The sequence below is a fragment of the Mauremys mutica genome, chromosome 10 (assembly GCF_020497125.1).
Source record: "Mauremys mutica isolate MM-2020 ecotype Southern chromosome 10, ASM2049712v1, whole genome shotgun sequence".
Lineage (NCBI taxonomy): Eukaryota > Metazoa > Chordata > Testudines > Geoemydidae > Mauremys > Mauremys mutica.
The window spans coordinates 62,984,941-63,004,916 of record NC_059081.1 but is presented as its reverse complement, the minus strand read 5'-3'; positions in this window follow the sequence as shown (position 1 = coordinate 63,004,916).

The window sequence follows — 19,976 nt, the reverse complement described above, 5'->3', positions numbered from 1 at the left end:
TCCTCTCCGCCAGCCACCCTGCTATCGGCTCCTCTCCGCCAGCCACCCTGCTATCCGCACCTCCCAGACAGCCACCCTGCTATCCGCTCCTCCCAGACAGCAAATCTGCTATCCGCCCCTCTCCGCCAGAAAATCTGCTATCCGCCCCTCTCCGCCAGACACCCTGCTATCCGCCTCTCTCCGCCAGCCAATCTGCTATCCGCTCCTCTCCGCCAGCCAATCTGCTATCCGGCCCTCTCCGCCAGCCACCCTGCTATCTGCCCCTCTCCGCCAGCCAATCTGCTATCCGCTCCTCTCCACCAGCCACCCTGCTATCCGCCCCTCTACGCCAGTCACCCTGCTATCCGCTCCTCTCCGCCAGCCAATCTGCTATCCGCTCCTCTCCGCCAGCCAATCTGCTATCTGCTCCTCTCCGAAAGCCAATCTGCTATCCACTCCTGTGTCAGCCACCCAGCTATCCGCCCCACTTGCCCAGCCAATCTGCTATCAGCCCCTCTCAGCCAGCCAATCTGCTATCCGCCCCTATCTGCCAGCCAATCTGCTATCCGCTCCTATCCGCCAGCCAATCTGTTATCCGCTCCACTCCGCCAGCCACCCTGCTATCCGCTCCACTTCGCCAGGCAACCTGCTATCCGCTCCTGTGTCAGCCACCCTGCTATCCGCCCCTCTCCGCCAGCCAGTCTGCTATGCGCCCCTCTCCGCCAGCCAATCTGCTATTCGCCCCAGTCCGCCAGCCAATCTGCAATCCGCCCCTCTCCGCCAGCCAATCTGCTATCCGCTCCTGTGTCAGCCACCCAGCTATCCGCCCCACTTCCCCAGCCAATCTGCTATCCGCCCCTCTCCGCCAGCCAATCTGCTATCCGCCCCTCTCCGCCAGCCAATCTGCTATCCGCTCCTATCCGCCAGCCAATCTGCTATGAGCTCCTCTCCGCCAGCCAATCTGCTATCCGCTCCTGTGTCAGCCACCCAGCTATCCGCCCCACTTCCCCAGCCAATCTGCTATCCGCTCCTCTCCGCCAGTCAATCTGCTATCCGCTCCTGTGTCAGCCACCCAGCTATCCGCCCCACTTCCCCAGCCAATCTGCTATCCGCCCCTCTCCGCCAGCCAATCCGCTATCCGCCCCTCTCCGCCAGCCAATCTGCTATCCGCTCCTATCCGCCAGCCAATCTGCTATGAGCTCCTCTCCGCCAGCCAATCTGCTATCCGCCCCTGTCCGCAAGCCACCCTGCTATCGGCTCCTCTCCGCCAGCCAATCTGCTATCCGCTCCTCTCCGCCAGCCACCCTGCTATCCGCACCTCTCCGCCAGCCAATCTGCTATCCGCTCCTCTCCGCCAGCCACCCTGCTATCCGCCCCTCTCCGCCAGCCAGTCTGCTATGCGCCCCTCTCCGCCAGCCAATCTGCTATTCGCCCCAGTCCGCCAGCCAATCTCCAATCCGCCCCTCTCCGCCAGCCAATCTGCTATCCGCTCCTGTGTCAGCCACCCTGCTATCCGCTCCTTCCCGCCAGCCAATCTGCTATCAGCTCCTCTCCACCAACCCATCTGCTATCCGCTCCTCAGCGCCAGCCAATCTGCTATCCGCTCCTCTCCGCCAGCCACCCTGCTATCCGCCCCTCTCCGCCAGCCACCCTGCTATCCGCCCCTCTCCGCCAGCCACCCTGCTATCCGCCCCTCTCCGCCAGCCAATCTGCTATCCGCTCCTCTCCGCCAGCCAATCTGCTATCTGCTCCTCTCCGAAAGCCAATCTGCTATCCGCTCCTGTGTCAGCCACCCAGCTATCCGCCCCACTTGCCCAGCCAATCTGCTATCAGCCCCTCTCAGCCAGCCAATCTGCTATCCGCCCCTATCTGCCAGCCAATCTGCTATCCGCTCCTATCCGCCAGCCAATCTGTTATCCGCTCCACTCCGCCAGCCACCCTGCTATCCGCTCCACTCCGCCAGGCAACCTGCTATCCGCTCCTGTGTCAGCCACCCTGCTATCGGCTCCTCTCCGCCAGCCACCCTGCTATCGGCTCCTCTCCGCCAGCCACCCTGCTATCCGCACCTCCCAGACAGCCACCCTGCTATCCGCTCCTCCCAGACAGCAAATCTGCTATCCGCCCCTCTCCGCCAGAAAATCTGCTATCCGCCTCTCTCCGCCAGACACCCTGCTATCCGCCTCTCTCCGCCAGCCAATCTGCTATCCGCTCCTCTCCGCCAGCCAATCTGCTATCCGGCCCTCTCCGCCAGCCACCCTGCTATCTGCCCCTCTCCGCCAGCCAATCTGCTATCCGCTCCTCTCCACCAGCCACCCTGCTATCCGCCCCTCTACGCCAGTCACCCTGCTATCCGCCCCTCTCCGCCAGCCACCCTGCTATCCGCCCCTCTCCGCCAGCCAATCTGCTATCCGCTCCTCTCCGCCAGCCAATCTGCTATCTGCTCCTCTCCGAAAGCCAATCTGCTATCCACTCCTGTGTCAGCCACCCAGCTATCCGCCCCACTTGCCCAGCCAATCTGCTATCAGCCCCTCTCAGCAAGCCAATCTGCTATCCGCCCCTATCTGCCAGCCAATCTGCTATCCGCTCCTATCCGCCAGCCAATCTGTTATCCGCTCCACTCCGCCAGCCACCCTGCTATCCGCTCCACTTCGCCAGGCAACCTGCTATCCGCTCCTGTGTCAGCCACCCTGCTATCGGCTCCTCTCCGCCAGCCACCCTGCTATCGGCTCCTCTCCGCCAGCCACCCTGCTATCCGCACCTCCCAGACAGCCACCCTGCTATCCGCTCCTCCCAGACATCAAATCTGCTATCCGCCCCTCTCCGCCAGAAAATCTGCTATCCGCCCCTCTCCGCCAGACACCCTGCTATCCGCCTCTCTCCGCCAGCCAATCTGCTATCCGCTCCTCTCCGCCAGCCAATCTGCTATCCGGCCCTCTCCGCCAGCCACCCTGATATCTGCCCCTCTCCGCCAGCCAATCTGCTATCCGCCCCTCTACGCCAGTCACCCTGCTATCCGCCCCTCTACGCCAGCCACCCTGCTATCCGCCCCTCTCCGCCAGCCACCCTGCTATCCGCTCCTCTCCGCCAGCCAATCTGCTATCCGCTCCTGTGTCAACCAACCTGCTGTCCGCTCCTCTCCGCCAGCCAATCTGCTATCCGCACCTCTCCGCCAGCCACCCTTCTTTCCGCCACTCTCAGACAGCCACCATGCTATCCGCTCCTCTCCGCCAGCCAATCTGCTATCCGCTCCTGTGTCAGCCACCCTGCTGTCCACTCCTCTCCGCCAACCAATCTGCTATCCGCTCCTCTCCGCCAGTCAATCTGCTATGGGCTCCTCTCACACACACCCAGCTATCAGCCCCACTAACCCCGCCAAACTGAGATCCGCCCCTCTCCGCCAGCCAATCTGCTATCCGCCCCTCTCCGCCAGCCAATCTGCTATCCGCTCCTATCCGCCAGCCAATCTGCTATCCGCTCCTATCCGCCAGCCAATCTGTTATCTGCTCCCCTCCGCCAGCCACCCTGCTATCCGCTCCCCTCCGCCAGCCACCCTGCTATCCGCTCCTCACCGCCAGCCACCATGCTATCCGCTCCTGTGTCAGCCACCCTGCTATCCGCTCCTCTCCGCCAGACACCCTGTTATCCACTCCTCTCCGCCAGCCAATCTGCTATCCGCTCCTCTCCGCTAACCACCGTGCTATCCGCTCCTCCCCGCTAGCCAATCTGCTATCCGCTCCTCCCGCTAGCCAATCTGCTATCCGCTCCTCTCCACCAGCCAATCTGCTATCCGCTCCTCTCCGCCAGTCAATCTGCTATCTGCTACTCTCTGCCAGGCACCCTGCTATCCGCTCCTCTCTGCCAACCACCCTGCTATCCGCTCCTCTCTGCCAACCACCCTGCTATCCGCTCCTCCCCGCTAGCCAATCTGCAATCCGCCCCTCTCCGCCAGCCAATCTGCTATCCGCTCCTGTGTCAGCCACCCTGCTATCCGCTCCTTCCCGCCAGCCAATCTGCTATCAGCTCCTCTCCACCAACCCATCTGCTATCCGCTCCTCACCGCCAGCCAATCTGCTATCCGCTCCTCTCCGCCAGCCACCCTGCTATCCGCTCCTCTCCGCCAACCACCCTGCTATCCGCCCCTCTCCGCCATCCACCCTGCTATCCGCCCCTCTCCGCCAGCCAATCTGCTATCCGCTCCTCTCCACCAGCCAATCTGCTATCCGCTCCTCTCCGCCAGCCAATCTGCTATCTGCTCCTCTCCGAAAGCCAATCTGCTATCCGCTCCTGTGTCAGCCACCCAGCTATCCGCCCCACATGCCCAGCCAATCTGCTATCAGCCCCTCTCAGCCAGCCAATCTGCTATCCGCCCCTATCTGCCAGCCAATCTGCTATCCGCTCCTATCCGCCAGCCAATCTGTTATCCGCTCCACTCCGCCAGCCACCCTGCTATCCGCTCCACTCCGCCAGCCACCCTGCTATCCGCTCCACTCCGCCAGCCACCCTGCTATCCGCTCCACTCCGCCAGGCAACCTGCTATCCGCTCCTGTGTCAGCCACCCTGCTATCCGCTCCTCTCCGCCAGCCACCCTGCTATCCGCCCGTCTCCGCCAGCCAATCTGCTATCCGCTCCTCTCCGCCAGCCACCCTGCTATCCGCCCCTCTCCGCCAGCCAGTCTGCTATGCGCCCCTCTCCGCCAGCCAATCTGCTATGCGCCCCAGTCCGCCAGCCAATCTGCAATCCGCCCCTCTCCGCCAGCCAATCTGCTATCCGCTCCTTCCCGCCAGCCAATCTGCTATCAGCTCCTCTCCACCAACCCATCTGCTATCCGCTCCTCACCGCCAGCCAATCTGCTATCAGCTCCTCTCCGCCAGCCACCCTGCTATCCGCTCCTCTCCGCCAACCACCCTGCTATCCGCCCCTCTCCGCCAGCCACAATGCTATCCGCCCCTCTCCGCCAGCCACCCTGCTATCCGCCCCTCTCCGCCAGCCAATCTGCTATCCGCTCCTCTCCGCCAGCCAATCTGCTATCTGCTCCTCTCCGAAAGCCAATCTGCTATTCGCTCCTGTGTCAGCCACCCAGCTATCCGCCCCACTTGCCCAGCCAATCTGCTATCAGCCCCTCTCAGCCAGCCAATCTGCTATCCGCCCCTATCTGCCAGCCAATCTGCTATCCGCTCCTATCCGCCAGCCAATCTGTTATCCGCTCCACTCCGCCAGCCACCCTGCTATCCGCTCCACTCCGCCAGGCAACCTGCTATCCGCTCCTGTGTCAGCCACCCTGCTATCGGCTCCTCTCCGCCAGCCACCCTGCTATCGGCTCCTCTCCGCCAGCCACCCTGCTATCCGCACCTCCCAGACAGCCACCCTGCTATCCGCTCCTCCCAGACAGCAAATCTGCTATCCGCCCCTCTCCGCCAGAAAATCTGCTATCCGCCCCTCTCCGCCAGACACCCTGCTATCCGCCTCTCTCCGCCAGCCAATCTGCTATCCGCTCCTCTCCGCCAGCCAATCTGCTATCCGGCCCTCTCCGCCAGCCACCCTGCTATCTGCCCCTCTCCGCCAGCCAATCTGCTATCCGCTCCTCTCCACCAGCCACCCTGCTATCCGCCCCTCTACGCCAGTCACCCTGCTATCCGCCCCTCTCCGCCAGCCACCCTGCTATCTGCCCCTCTCCGCCAGCCAATCTGCTATCCGCTCCTCTCCGCCAGCCAATCTGCTATCCGCTCCTCTCCGCCAGCCAATCTGCTATCTGCTCCTCTCCGAAAGCCAATCTGCTATCCGCTCCTGTGTCAGCCAATCTGCTATCAGCCCCTCTCAGCCAGCCAATCTGCTATCCGCCCCTATCTGCCAGCCAATCTGCTATCCGCTCCTATCCGCCAGCCAATCTGTTATCCGCTCCACTCCGCCAGCCACCCTGCTATCCGCTCCACTCCGCCAGGCAACCTGCTATCCGCTCCTGTGTCAGCCACCCTGCTATCGGCTCCTCTCCGCCAGCCACCCTGCTATCGGCTCCTCTCCGCCAGCCACCCTGCTATCCGCACCTCCCAGACAGCCACCCTGCTATCCGCTCCTCCCAGACAGCAAATCTGCTATCCGCCCCTCTCCGCCAGAAAATCTGCTATCCGCCCCTCTCCGCCAGACACCCTGCTATCCGCCTCTCTCCGCCAGCCAATCTGCTATCCGCTCCTCTCCGCCAGCCAATCTGCTATCCGGCCCTCTCCGCCAGCCACCCTGCTATCTGCCCCTCTCCGCCAGCCAATCTGCTATCCGCTCCTCTCCACCAGCCACCCTGCTATCCGCCCCTCTCCGCCAGCCACCCTGCTATCCGCTCCTCTCCGCCAGCCAATCTGCTATCCGCTCCTGTGTCAACCAACCTGCTGTCCGCTCCTCTCCGCCAGCCAATCTGCTATCCGCACCTCTCCGCCAGACACCCTGCTATCCGCCCCTCTCCGCCAGCCACCCTGCTATCCGCTCCTCTCCGCCAGCCAATCTGCTATCCGCCACTCTCCGCCAGCCACCCAGCTATCCGCCACTCTCTGCAAGCCAATCTGCTATCCGCTCCTCTCCGCCAGCCAATCTGCTATCCGCTCCTCTCCGCCAGCCACCCTGCTATCCACTCCTCTCGGCCAGCCAATCTGCTATCCGCCCCTCTCCGTCAGCCTCCCTGCTATACGCCCCTCTCCACCAGCCAATCTGCTATCCGCTCCTGTGTCAGCCACCCTGCTGTCCACTCCTCTCCGCCAGCCAATCTGCTATCCGCTCCTCTCCGCCAGTCAATCTACTATCCGCTCCTGTGTCAGCCACCCAGCTATCCGCCCCACTTCCCCAGCCAATCTGCTATCCGCCCCTCTCCGCCAGCCAATCTGCTATCCGCCCCTCTCCGCCAGCCAATCTGCTATCCGCTCCTATCCGCCAGCCAATCTGCTATCCGCTCCTATCCGCCAGCCAATCTGTTATCTGCTCCTCTCCGCCAGCCACCCTGCTATCCGCTCCCCTCCGCCAGCCACCCTGCTATCCGCTCCTCACCGCCAGACACCCTGCTATCCGCTCCTCACCGCCAGACACAATGCTATCCGCTCCTGTGTCACCCACCCTGCTATCCGCTCCTCTCCGCCAGACACCCTGCTATCCACTCCTCTCCGCCAGCCAATCTGCTATCCGCTCCTCTCCGCCAGCCAATCTGCTATCCGCTCCTCTTCTCCAGCCAATCTGCTATCCGCTCCTGTCCGCCAGTCAATCTGCTATCTGCTACTCTCTGCCAGGCACCCTGCTATCCGCTCCTCTCTGCCAACCACCCTGCTATCCGCTCCTCTCTGCCAACCACCCTGCTATCCGCTCCTCCCCGCTAGCCAATATGCTATCCGCTCCTCTCCGCCAGCCAGTCTGCTATCCGCTCCTCTCCGCCAGCCACCCTGCTATCCGCCCCTCTCCGCCAGCCACCCTGCTATCTGCCCCTCTCCGCCAGCCAATCTGCTATCCGCTCCTCTCCGCCAGCCAATCTGCTGTCCGCTCCTGTGTCAACCAACCTGCTGTCCGCTCCTCTCCGCCAGCCAATCTGCTATCCGCTCCTCTCCGCCAGCCAATCTGCTATCCGCCCCTCTCCGCCAGTCACCCTGCTATCCGCCCCTCTCCGCCAGCCACCCTGCTATCCGCTTCTCTCCGCCAGCCAATCTGCTATCCGCCCCTCTCCGCCACCCAATCTGCTATCCGCTCCTGTGTCAGCCACCCTGCTATCCGCTCCTCTCCGCCAGCCACCCTGCAATCCGATCCTCTCCGCCAGCCACCCTGCTATCCGCTCCTCTCCGCCAGCCACCCTGCTATCCGCCACTCTCCGCCAGCCAATCTGCTATCTGCCCCTCTCCGCCAGCCAATCTGCTATCCTCCCCTCTCCGTCAGCCACCCAGTTATCAACCCCTCTCCGCCAGCCAATCTGCTATCCGCTTCTCTCCGCCAGCCAATCTTCTATCCAATCCTCTCCGCCACCCACCCTGCTATCCGCTCCTCTTTGCCAGCCAATCTGCTATCTGCTCCTCTCCGCCACCCATCCTGCTATCGGCTCCTCTCCGCCACCCACCCTGCTATCCGCTCCTGTGTCAGCCAATCTGCTATCCGCTCCTCTCCGTCAGCCAATCTGCTATCCGCTCCTCTCCGCCAGCCAATCTGCGATCTGCTCCTCTCCAACAGACAATCTGCTATCAGCTCCTCTCCGCCAACCACCCCGCTATCCGCTCCTCTCCTCCAACCACCCCGCTATTCGCTCCTCTCCTCCAACCACCCTGCTATACGCTCCCGTCCGCCAACCACGCTGCTATCCGCTCCTCTCTGCCACCCACCCTGCCATCCGCCCCGTCCACCAGCCACCCTGCTATCCGCTCCTGTCTGCCAGCCACCCTGCTATCCGCTCCTGTCTGCCAGCCACCCTGCTATTCGCTCCTCTCTGCCAGCCACCCTGCTATTCGCTCCTCTCCGCTAGCCACCCTACTATCCGCTCCTCTACACCAGCCAATCTGCTATCCGCTCCTCTACGCCAGCCAATATGCTGTCCGCTCCTCTCCGCAGCCAATCTGCTATCCGGTCCTCTCCGCCAGCCACCCTGCTATCCGCTCCTCTCCGCCAGCCACCCTGCTATCAGCTCCTGTCCGCCAGCCACCCTGCTATCAGCTCCTGTCCGCCAGCCAATCTCCTATTCGCTCCTCTCCGCCATCCACCCTGCTATCCGCTCCTCTCCGCCAGCCAATCTGCTATCCGCTCCTCTCCGCCATCCTCCCTGCTATCCGCTCCTCTCCGCCAGCCAATCTGCTATCCGCTCCTCTCCGCCAGCCAATCTACTATCTGCTCCTCTCCGCCAGCCAATATGCTATCCGCTCCTCTACGCCAACCACCCCGCTATCCGCTCCTCTCCGCCAACCACCCTGCTATCCGCTCCTCTCCGCCAGCCAATCTGCTATACGCTCAACTCCGCCAAACACCCTGCTATCCGCTCCTCTCCGCCAGCCAATCTGCTATCCGCTCCTCTCCGCTAACCACCGTGCTATCCACTCCTCTCCGCCAGACAATCTCCTATCCGCTCCTCTCCGCTAACCACCGTGCTATCCACTCCTCTCCGCCAGCCAATCTGCTATCCGCTCCTCTCCGCCAGCCAATCTGCTATCCGCTCCTCTCCGCCAGCCAATCTAATATCCGCTCCTCTCCGCCAGACAATCTGCTATCCGCTCCTCTCCGCCAGCCAATCTGCTATCCGCTCCTCTCCGCCAGCCACCCTGCTATCCGCTCCTCTCCGCCAACCACCCTGCTATCCGCTCCACTCTGCCAACCACCATGCTATCCGCTCCTCTCCGCCAGCCACCCTGCTATCCGCTCCTGCGTTAGCCAATCTGCTATCCGCTCCTCTCTGCCAACCACCCTGCTATCCGCTCCTCTCCGCCAGCCACCCTGCTATCCGCTCCTGCGTTAGCCAATCTGCTATCCGCTCCTCTCTGCCAAACACCCTGCTATCCGCTCCTCTCCGCCAGCCAATCTCCTATCCGCTCCTCTCCGCTAACCACCGTGCTATCCACTCCTCTCCGCCAGCCAATCTGCTATCCGCTCCTCTCCGCCAGCCAATCTGCTATCCGCTCCTCTCCGCCAGACAATCTGCTATCCGCTCCTCTCCGCCAGCCAATCTGCTATCCGCTCCTCTCCGCCAGCCACCCTGCTATCCGCTCCTCTCCGACAAGCACCCTGCTATCCGCTCCACTCTGCCAACCACCATGCTATCCGCTCCTCTCCGCCAGCCACCCTGCTATCCGCTCCTGCGTTAGCCAATCTGCTATCCGCTCCTATCTGCCAACCACCCTGCTATCCGCTCCTCTCCTCCAACCACCCTGCTATCCGCTCCTCTCTGCCAGCCAATCTGCTATCCGCTCCTGTGTAAGCCACCCTGCTGTCCGCTCCTCTCTGCCAGCCACCCTGCTATCCGCTCCTCTCCGCCAGCCAATCTGCTATCCGCTCGTATCCGCCAACCACCCTGGTCTCCGCTCCTCTCCGCAGCCAATCTGCTATCCGCTCTTCTCTGCCTGCCTATCTGCTATCAGTTCCTGTGTCAGCCAATCTGCTATCCGCTCCTCTCCGCCAGCCACCCTGCTATCCGCTCCTCTCCGCCAGCCACCCTGCTATCCGCTCCTCTCCGCCAGCCACCCTGCTATCAGCTCCTCTCCGCCAGCCACCCTGCTATCAGCTCCTGTCCGCCAGCCAATCTGCTATTCGCTCCTCTCCGCCAGCCTCCCTGCTATCCGCTGCTCTCCGCCATCCACCCTGCTATCCGCTCCTCTCCGCCAGCCAATTTGCTATCCGCTCCTCTCCGCCATCCACCCTGCTATCCGCTCCTCTCCGCCAGCCAATCTGCTATCCGCTCCTCTCAGCAAACCACCCTGCTATCCGCTCCTCTCCGCCAGCCAATCTGCTATCCGCTCCTCTCCGCCAGCCAATCTGCTATCTGCTCCTCTCCGCCAGCCAATCTGCTATCCGCTCCTCTCCGCCAACCACCCCGCTATACGCTCCTCTCCGCCAACCACGCTGCTATCCGCTCCTCTCCGCCAGCCAATCTGCTATCCGCTTCTCTCCGCTAATCACCGTGCTATCCACTCCTCTCCGCCAGCCAATCTGCTATCCGCTCCTCTCCGCTAGCGAATCTGCTATCCGCTCCTCTCCGCCAACCACCCCGCTATCCGCTCCTCTCCGCCAGCCACCCTGCTATCCGCTCCTCTCTGCCAACCACCCTGCTATCCGCTCCTCTCTGCCAACCACCCTGCTATCCGCTCCTCTCCGCCAGCCACCCTGCTATCCGCTCCTGGGTTAGCCAATCTGCTATCCGCTCCTATCCGCCAGCCTCCCTGCTATCCGCTACTCTCCGGCAGCCACCCTGCTATCCGCCCCTCTTTGCCAGCCAATCTGCTATCCGCTCCTCTCTGCCAGCCACCCTGCTATCCGCTCCTCTCCGCCAGGCAATCTGCTATCCGCTCCTCTCCGCCAGCCAATCTGCTATCTGCTCCTCTCCGCCAGCCAATCTGCTATCCGCTCCTCTCCGCCAGCCACCCTGCTATCAGCTCCTCTCCGCCAAACACCCTGCTATCCGCTCCTCTCCGCCAGCCACCCTGCTATCCGCTCCTCTCCGCCAGCCAATCTGCTATCCGCTCCTCTCCGCTAGCGCATCTGCTATCTGCTCCTCTCCCCTAGCGAATCTGCTATCCGCTCCTCTCCGCTAGCGAATCTGCTATTCGCTCCTCTCTGCCAGCCAATCTGCTATTCGCTCCTCTCCGCCAGCCGATCTGCTATTCGCTCCTCTCCGCCAGCCACCCTGCTATCAGCTCCTCTCCGCCTAACACACTGCTATCCGCTCCTCTCCGCCAGCCACCCTGCTATCCGCTCCTCTCCGCCAGCCAATCTGCTATCCGCTCCTCTCCGCTAGCGAATCTGCTATCCGCTCCTCTCCCCTAGCGAATCTGCTATCCGCTCCTCTCCGCTAGCGAATCTGCTATTCGCTCCTCTCCGCCAGCCCATCTGCTATTCGCTCCTCTCCGCCAGCCGATCTGCTATTCGCTCCTCTCCGCCAGCCGATCTGCTATCCGCTCCTCTCTGCCAACCACCCTGCTATCCGCCCCTCTCCGCCAGCCATCCTGCTATCCGCTCCTCTCCGCCAACCACCCTGCTATCCGCTCCTCTCCGCCAACCACCCTGTGACAGAGCGATTCTGGCGGGACCCAACTGAGAGAGCCAAATCAGGACCAATTGCTTAAACTGGGCAGTCAGAGCCCTAGGCTGGGGTTTTTCCACCTCTAAGGCAAACCAAACAAGCCAGACAAAAAGGACTTTGGTCTCACCTCACTGGCTAACCACAAGTCACACAAGCAATTTACTTAGACACTCCAGTCTCCCAGCATCACCACCAGTGCAATCGTCCTGGGGATGAATGGTTATGAAAACCAACACCCCAATAAAAGGAAAAGGTTCTTTCGATCCCAAAGGACCAAGCCCCAGACCTTGGTCAATATACACATCAGATCTTACCCACAAATCACGCTGTTGCCAATCCTTTAGAATCTAAAATCTAAAGGTTTATTTACAAAGGGAAAAAGGTAGAGATGAGAGGTAGAATTGGTTAAATGGAATCAATTACATCCAGTGATGGCAAAGTTCTTAGTTCAGGCTTGCAGCAGTGATGGCATAAACTGCAGGTTCAAATTAAGTCTCTGGAACATCCCCCGCTGGGATGGGTCGTCAGTCCTTTGTGCAGAGCTTCAGTTTGTAGCAAAGTCCCTCCAGAGGTCAGAAGCAGGATTGAAGACAAAATGGAGATGATGCATCAGCCTTATATAGACTTTTCCAGGTGTAAGAATCCCTTTGTCCTCACTGTGGAAAATTACAACAAAAATGGAGTCTGCAGTCACAAGGACAAGTCTCTGCATACTTCGCTGAGTCACAAGGCGTGTCTGCCTTCTCTCCATGGGTCAATTGTGTAGCTGATGGTCCTTAATGGGCCATCAAGCCAGCTATGCAGGGCTAACATCAGCTTGTCTGGGACACTTCCCAGAGGCAGAGCATACTACAAAATACAGACAGTACAGAGCGAATACTTATAACTTCAACTACAAAATGATACACAGACATACAGACAGCATAATCATAACCAGGAACCCAGAACCTGGTCTTAGACACATTAGATGACCCCCTTTACCTAAGGTTTGGTGCCACTACAGGACCTTGGTTGCAACACATGTTCTATATGGTCCCAATTTATATCAATCACGTCACACACCCTGCTATCCGCTACTCTCCGCCAACCACCCTGCTATCTTCTCCTCTCTGCCAACCACCCTGCTATCCGCTCCTCTCCGCCAGCCAATATGCTATCCGCTCCTGTGTCAGCCACCCTGCTATCCGCTCCTCTCCGCCAGCCAATCTGCTATCCGCTCCTCTCCTCCAGCCACCCTGCTATCCGCTCCTCTCCGCCAGCCAATCTGCTATCCGCTCCTCTCCGCCAGCCACCCTGCGATCCGCTCCTGTGTCATCCAATCTGCTATCTGCTCCTCTCTGCCAGTCATTCTGCTATGCCCTCCTCTCCGCCAGCCAATCTGCTATCCGCTCCTCTCCGCCAACCACCCTGCTATCCGCTCCTCTCCGCCAGCCAATATGCTATCCGCTCCCCTCCGCCAGCCAATCTTCTATCCGCTCCTCTCCGTCAGGCAATCTGGTATCCGCTCCTCAACGCTAGCCAATCAGCTATCCGCTCCTCTCCGAAAGCCAATCTGATATTTGCTCCTCTCCGCCAGCCAATCTGCTATTTGCTCCTCTCCACCAGCCAATCTGCTATCCGCTCCTGTGTCAGCCAATCTGCTACCCGCTCCTCTTTGCCAGCCACCCTGCTATCCGCTCCTCCCGCCAGCCACCCTGCTATCCACTCCTCTCTGCCAGCTAATCTGCTATCCGCTCCTGTCTCAGCCAATCTGCTATCCGCTCCTCTCCGCCAGCCACCCTGCTATCCGCTCCTCTCCGCCAACCACCATGCTATCCGCTCCTCTCCGCCAGGCAATTTCCTATCCGCTCCTGGGTCAGCCACCCTCCTATCCGCTCCTCTCCGCCAGCCAATCTCTTATCCGCTCCTGTGTCAGCCAATCTGCTATCCGCTCCTCTTTGCCATCCAATCTACTATCCGCTCCTCTCCGCCAGCCACCCGGCTATCCGCTCTTATCCGCCAGCCACCCGGCTATCCGCTCCACTCCGCCAGCCAATCTACTATCCGCTCCTGTGTCAGTCACTCTGGTATCCGCTCCACTCCGCCATCCACCCTGCTATCCGCTCCTCTCTGCCAGCCACCCTGCTATCCGCTCCTCTCCGGCACCCACCCTGCTATCCGCTCCTCTCCGCCAGCCACCCTGCTATCCGCTACTCTCCGCAAGACAATCTGCTATCCGCCCCTGTGTCTGCCACCCTGCCATCCGCTCCTCTCCACCAGCCAATGTGCTATCTGCTCGTCTCCGCCAGCCAATATTCTACCTGCTCCTGTGTCAGCCAATCTGCTATCCGCTCCTCTCTTCCAACCACCCTGCTATCCGCTCCTCTCCACCAGCCACCCTGCTATCCGCTCCTCCCGCCAGCCAATCTGCTATCCGCACCTGTGTCAGCCAATCTGCTATCCGCTCGTCTCCGCCAGCCACCCTGCTATCCGCTCGTCTCCGCCAGCCACCCTGCTATCCGCTCCTCTCCGCCATCCACCCTGCTATCCGCACCTCTCCTCCAGCCACCCTGCTATCAGCTCCTCTCCGCCAACCACCCTGCATTCCGCTCCTCTCCGCCAGCCAATCTGCTATCCGCTTCTCTCCGCCAGCCAATCTGCTATCCGCTTCTCTCCGCCAGCCAATCTGCTATCCGCCCCTCTCCGCCAGCCACCCTGTTATCTGCTACTCTCTGCCAACCACCCGGCTATCCGCTCCTCTCCGCCAGCCACCCTGCTATCACCTCCTCACCGTCAGCCACCCTGCTATCCTCTCCTCTCCGTCAGCCACCCTGCTATCCGCTCCTCTCCGCCAGCCGATATGCTATCCGCTCCTCTCCACCAACCACCCTGCTATCTGCTACTCTCCGCCAACCACCCTGCTATCCGTTCCTCTCCGCCAACCACCCTGCTATCCTCTCCTCTCCGCCAGCCACCCTGCTATCCGCTCGTCTCCGCCAGCCAATCTGCTATCCGCTCCTCTCCGCCAACCACCCTGCTATCCGCTCCTCTCTGCCAGACGATCTGCTATCCGCTCCTGTGTCAGCCACCCTGCTATCCGCTCCTCTCCGCCAGCCAATCTGCTATCCGCTCCTCTCCACCAGCCAATCTACTATCCGCTCCACTCCGCCAACCACCCTGCTATCCGCCCCTCTCCGCTAGCCAATCCGCTATATGCTCCTCTCCGCCAGCCAATCCGCTATCCGCTCCTGTGTCGGCCACCCTGCTATCCGCTCCTGCATCAACCACCCTGCTATCCGCTCCTCTCCGCCAGCCAATCTGCTATCCGCCCTACTCCGCCAGCCAATCTGCTATCCGCCCTACTCCGACAGCCAATCTGCTATACGCTCCTCTCCGCCAGCCAATCTGCTATCCGCTCCTCTCCGCCAGCCAATCTGCTATCCGCCCCTCTCCGCCAGCCAATACGCTATCCGCTCCTCTCTGCCAGCCAATCTGCTATCCGCCCCTCTCCGCCAGCCCCCCTGCTATCCGCTCCTGTGTCAGCCACCCTGCTATCCGCCCCTCTCCGCCAGCCACCCTGCTATCCGCTCCTCTCTGTCAGCCACCCTGCTATCCACTCCTGTGACAGCCACCCTGCTATCCGCTCCTCTCCGTCAGCCACCCTGCTATCCACTCCTGTGTCAGCCACCCTGCTATCCGCTCCTCTCCACCAGCCACCCTGCTATCCGCTCCTGTTTCAGCAACCCTGCTATCCGCTCCTCTCCGCCAGCCAATCTGCTATCCGCTCCTCTACGCCAGCCAATCTGCTATCCGCTCCTCTCCGCCAGCCAATCTGCTATCCGCCCCTCTCAGCCAGCCACCCTGCTATCCGCCCCTCTCCGCCAGCCAATCTGCTATCCGCTCCTGTGTCAGCCACCCTGCTCTCCGCTCCTTTCCGCCAGCCAATCTGCTACACGCCCCTCTCCGCCAGCCTCCCTGCTATCGGCCCCTGTCAGCCAGCCAATCTGCTATCCGCTCCTCTCCGCCAGCCAATCTACTATCCACTCCTGTGTCCGCCACCCTGCTATACGCTCCTCTACGCCAGCCACCCTGCTATCCGCTCGTCTCCGCCAGCCAATCTGCTATCCGCTCCTCTCCGCCAGCCACCCTGCTATCCGCTCCTGTTTCAGCAACCCTGCTATCCGCTCCTCTACGCCAGCCAATCTGCTATCCGCTCCTTTCCACCAGCCAATCTGCTATCCGCTCCTCTCCGCCAGCCAATCTGCTATCCGCCCCTCTCCGCCAGCCACCCTGCTATCCGCCCCTCTCCGCCAGCCAATCTGCTATCCGCTCCTGTGTCAGCCACCCTGCTCTCCGCTCCTTTCCGCCAGCCAATCTGTTACACGCCCCTTTCCGCCAGCCTCCCTGCTATCGGCCCCTGTCAGCCAGCCAATCTGCTATCCGCTCCTCTCCGCCAGCCAATCTACTATCCGCTCCTGTGTCAGCCACCCTCCTATCCGCTCCTCTCCGCCAGCCACCCTGCTATCCTCTCCTCTCCGCCAGCCAATCTGCTATCCGCTCCTCTCTGCCAGCCAATCTGCTATCCGCCCCTCTCCGCCAGCCACCCTTCTATCCGCCCCTCTCCACCAGCCACCCTGCTATCCGCCCCTCTCCGCCAGCCAATCTGCTATCCGCTCCTGTGTCAGCCACCCTGCTATCCGCTCCTGTGTCAGCCACCCTGCTATCCGCTCCTCTCCGCCAGCCACCCTGCTATCCGCTCCTCTCCGCCAGCCACCCTGCTATCCGCTCCTCTCCGCCAGCCACCCTGCTATCCGCTCCTCTCCGCCAGCCACCCTGCTATCCGCTCCTCTCCACCAGCCAATTTGCTATCCGCTCCTCTCCTCGCTAGCCGATCTGCTATGCGCTCCTGTGTCAGCCACCCTGCTATCCTCTCCTCTCCGACAGCCACACAGCTATCCGCTCCTCTCCGCCAGCCAATCTACTATCCACACCTCTCCGCCAGCCACCCTGCTATCCGCTCCTCTCTGCCAGCCAATCTGCTATCCGCTCCTCTCCGCCAGCCAACATTCGATCCGCTCCTGCGTTAGCCAATCTGCTATCCGCATCTCTCTGCCAGCCACCCTGCTATCCGCTCCTGTGTCAGCCAATCTGCTATCCGCTCCTCCCCGCCAGCCAATCTGCTATCCGCTCCTGTGTCAGCCACCCTGCTATCCGCCCCTCTCCGCCAGCCAATCTGCTATCCGCCCGTCTCCGCCAGCCAATCTGCTATCCGCCTCTCTCCGCCAGCCAATCTGCTATCCGCTCCTCTCCGCCAGCCACCCTGCTATCCGCTTCTCTCCGGCAGCCACCATGCGATCCGCTCCTCTCTGTCAGCCACCCTGCTATCCACTCCTGTGTCAGCCACCCTGCTATCCGCTCCTCCCCGTCAGCCACCCTGCTATCCGCTCCTCTCCGCCAGCCACCCTGCTATCCGCTCCTGTTTCAGCAACCCTGCTATCCGCTCCTCTCCGCCAGCCAATCTGCTATCCGCTCCTCTACGCCAGCCAATCTGCTATCCGCCCCTCTCCGCCAGCCACCCTGCTATCCGCCCCTCTCCGCCAGCCACCCTGCTATCCGCCCCTCTCCGCCAGCCAATCTGCTATCCGCCACTCTCCGCTAGCCAATCTGCTATCCGCTCATGTGTCAGCCACCCTGCTCTCCGCTCCTTTCCGCCAGCCAATCTGCTACACGCCCTTCTCCGCCAGCCAATCTGCTATCCTCCCCTCTCTGCCAGCCAATCTGCTATCCGCCCCTCTCCGCCAGCCACCCTGCTATCCGCTCCTCTCCGCAAGTCAATCTGCTATCCGCTCCTGTGTCAGCCACCGTGTTATCCGCTCCTCTCCGCCAGCCACCCTGCTATCCGCTCCTCTCTGTCAGCCACCCTGCTATCCGCTCCTGTGTCAGCCACGCTGCTATCCGCTCCTCTCCGCCTGCCACCCTGCTATCCGCTCCTGTGTCAGCCACCCTGCTATCCGCTCCTCTACGCCAGCCACCCTGCTATCCGCTCCTGTTTCAGCAACCCTGCTATCCGCTCCTCTCCGCCAGCCAATCTGCTATCTGCTCGTCTCCGCCAGCCAATCTGCTATCCGCTCCTGTGTCAGCCACCATGCTATCTAGCAAAGCTTTTGATACAGTCTCCCACAGTATTCTTGCCAGCAAGTTAAAGAAGTCTGGGCTGGATGAATGGACGGTAAGGTGGATAGAAAACTGGCTAGATGGTCGGGCTCAACGGGTAGTGATCAATGGTTCCATGTCTAGATGGCAGCCGGTATCAAGTGGAGTGCCCCAAGGGTCGGTGCTGGGGCCGGTTTTGTTCAATATCTTCATTAACGATCTGGAGGATGGTGTGGACTGCACCCTTAGCAAGTTTGCAGATGACACTAAACTGGGAGGAGTGGTTGATACGCTGGAGGGTAGGGATAGGATACAGAGGGACCTAGACAAATTAGAGGATTGGGCCAAAAGAAATATGATGAGGTTCAACAAGGACAAGTGCAGAGTCCTGCACTTAGGACGGAAGAATCCCATGCACTGCTACAGACTAGGGACCGAATGGCTGGGTAGCAGTTCTGCAGAAAAGGACCTAGGGGTTACGGTGGACGAAAAGCTGAATATGAGTCAACAGTGTGCCCTTGTTGCCAAGAAGGCTAATGGCATTTTGGGTTGTATAAGTAGGGGCATTTCCAGCAGATCAAGGGATGTGATCATCCCCTTCTACTCAGCACTGGTGAGGCCTCATTTGGAGTAGTGTGTCCAGTTTTGGGCCCCACACTACAAGAAGGATGTGGATAAATTGGAGAGAGTCCAGCGGAGGGCAACAAAAATGATTAGGGGGCTGGAGCACATGACTTATGAGGAGAGGCTGAGGGAACTGGGATTGTTTAGTCTGCAGAAGAGAAGAATGAGGGGGGATTTGATAGCTGCTTTCAACTACCTGAAAGGGGGTTCCAAAGAGGATGGATCTAGACTGTTCTCAGTGGTAGAAGATGACAGAACAAGGAGTAATGGTCTCAAGTTGCAGAGGGGGAGGTTTAGGTTGGATATTAGGAAAAACTTTTTCACTAGTAGGGTGGTGAAGAACTGGAATGGGTTACCTAGGGAGGTAGTGGAATCTCCTTCCTTAGAGGCTTTTAAGGTCAGGCTTGAAAAAGCCCTGGCTGGGATGATTTAGTTGGGTTTGGTCCTGCTTTGAGCAGGGGGTTGGACTAGATGACCTCCTGAGGTCCCTTCCAACCCTGAGATTCTATGATTCTATGATTCTATGAATCTATCCGCTCCTATCCGCCACCCAATCTGCTATCCGCTCCTGTGTCAGCCACCCTGCTATCCGCCCCTCTCCGCAGGGCCACCCTGCTATCCGCCCCTCTCCGCAAGCCAATCTGCAATCCGCTCCTCTCCGCCTGCCAATCTGCTATCCGCTCCTGTATGCCACCCTGCTATCCGATCCGCTCCGCCAGCCAATATGCTATCCGCTCCTCTCCGCCAGCCAATCTGCTGTCTGCTCCTCTCCGCCAGCCAATCTGCTGTCCGCTCCTCTCCGAAAACGACCCTGCTATCAACTCCTCTCTCTGTGCCTGCCACCCTGCTATCCGCTCCTCTCTGCCAGCCAATCTGCTATCCGCTCCTCTCCGCCAGCCACCCTGCTATCCGCTCCTCTCCGCCAGCCAATCTGCTATCCGCTTCTCTCCGCCAGCCAATGTGCTATCCGCTCCTCTCCGCCAGCCACCCTGTTATCCGCTGCTCACCGCCAGCCACCCTGCTATCCGCTCCTCTCCACCAGGAATTCTCCTAACGGCAACTCTCCGCCAGCAAATCTGCTATCCGCTCCTGTCCGCCATCCAATCTTCTATCCGCTCCTCTCCGCCATCCAATCCACTATCCACTCCTCTCCGCCATCCACCCTGCTATCCGCTCGTCTCCGCCAGCCACCCTGCTATCCACTCCTCTACGCCAGCCAATCTGCTATCCGCTTCTCTCCGCCAGCCACGCTGCTATCCGCTTCTCTCCGCCACCCACGCTGATATCCGCTCCTCTCCGCCAGCCACCCTGCTATCCGCTCCTCTCCGCCAGCCACCCTGCTATCCGCTCCTCTCCGCCAGCCAATCTGCTATCCACTCCTCTCCGCCACCCACCCTGCTATCCGCTCCTCTCCGCCACCCACCCTGCTATCCGCTCCTCTCCGCCTGCCAATCTGCTATCCGCTCCTCTCCGCCAGCCAATCTGCTATCCGCTCCTGTGTCAGCAACCC